The sequence below is a fragment of the Pollachius pollachius genome (assembly GCF_949987615.1).
Source record: "Pollachius pollachius genome assembly, chromosome: 7".
Classification (NCBI taxonomy): Eukaryota; Metazoa; Chordata; class Actinopteri; order Gadiformes; family Gadidae; genus Pollachius; species Pollachius pollachius.
This window is the reverse complement of record NC_136940.1, coordinates 597,104-599,042: the sequence shown is the minus strand read 5'-3', so window position 1 is coordinate 599,042 and position 1,939 is coordinate 597,104.

Below are 1,939 nucleotides of genomic sequence, written 5' to 3'. Positions count from 1 at the left end.
GTTGGGATGGGATGTAATACCGTGTTACACAGTGCAGAGTCTCCAGAGAATGCTCTGCTGTGGTCCTGTAAGCGTCCTTGGTAGAACCAGTAGAATTTAGTATCCCCAGAAACGAGGAGAGGGTCTGACGGCAGCTGCTGAAACCCGTCTTTATAGCCTCCCTCGGTGGGGGCGGGGCCTTTAACAGATAGCGCAGCTCTCATTGGCGCAACGTGGTCGATAGAGTTCCCTCTCTGCGCCCTCATTGGTTCCGGGACCAGACGGGTTCCAGGTCGCCCACATGCGCCTGTTTCGTAGAATCCGCCTCGCGGTCCGTTGTTGACGAAACTAGACTAGACTAGACTAGTTGGGTGTGTGTGTGCGTGTGTGTGTGCGTGTGGTTTATATTAATGCGTGATGACTGCATTTTAGCCCATAAAAAAAAAGTCCTAGTCCCGACCCGGACCCTGGTGGGCTCTGCCAGACCCCCTCCTCTCATCACGTGGTCTCTGTGTTGGTTTCAACCGAGAACAATCAATAGCTCCAATGGTTCATTAGCATATCCAGAGGCTAATTGCGTAGTGATCTCTTTGTGAATGGCGTCTCCACTGTGATAGCTATGATGAGGTCACTTGCGCCTACCTAACGTGCTCGAAGCTCTTGTTTGAGCTGTGATGACGTCAGTTCGAGTCTGATGGGGTGTGTTTGGCGGAGAAAGCGGTGAAAGAATCACACTACCATCCTCATCAATAGCCTGATCACACTACCATCCTCATCAATAATCTGATCACACTACCATCCTCATCAATAATCTGATCACACTACCATCCTCCTCAATAACTTGATCACACTACCATCCTCATCAATAACCTAATCACACTACCATCCTCATCAATAGCCTGATCACACTACCATGCTCCTCAGAGATGGCTCTCCTGCAGTATCGATCTGCAGTATCGATCTGCAGGAGAGGAGGTGTGGAGGATTGATCGCCTCTTTGGAGTCAGGCTCAATACAAACCGCAGCGCGCGACAACTCACTGACTGACTGCTGATAATATCTGCGGGGAGGCGCCGTCCTCTAGTGGTGACCGAGAGTGGTGCAGGAACATCTTTATAATAATGATATAATAATATCTATTATTAAAATAAGGTTAATAAAGTTCAAGATACAAACTACATAACGCACAAAGGATGAACAACAAGGCAGAATATTAAACATGTCGGAACGTATTGCTCTCCAGTAGTGAGTATGTTTTCTCTTTGGCAAGGCTTGTAAAATACCTTAACCTTAACCTTAACTTTAACATTTACCTTCACGTTTACCTTAACGTTTAACTTAACCTTAACGTTCACCATTACCTTAACCTCTGCCTTAACGTTTACCTTTATTAAATTATTTATAGGTTTATTTGATAGGGACCTTGCATATTTATGAACATTGTTCTCTAAAAAACACCATGTAAATATGCTAGAATGAGTAAAAATAACTACTTTCCATGTGCAGTCCCTAGCTACCTTAACTACCCTGGCTAGTATTGACTGTCACACCGTTTCATGAGCGCAGCTTTATTTAAACATGTGTAGCGTACAGGAGGCTCGATGTCAGACGACGAGAATGAAACATAGAAGAAGTAGCATTGTTTATAATGAGGATACGTAACCATGGTGTCCGTCGCTATGGTAACCAGAACATCTCCTACAGTAGGATGTATGTAAGTATGGTGTCCGTCGCTATGGTAACCAGAACATCTCCTACAGTAGGATGTATGTAAGTATGGTGTCCGTCGCTATGGTAACCAGAACATCTCCTACAGTAGGATTTATGTAAGTATGGTGTCCGTCGCTATGGTAACCAGAACATCTCCTACAGTAGGATTTATGTAAGTATGGCAACAATGAGCACATGGATCAATATGGTTCTAGGCACAGAGGCAGGATGGAAACAATGGCGTGTGTTC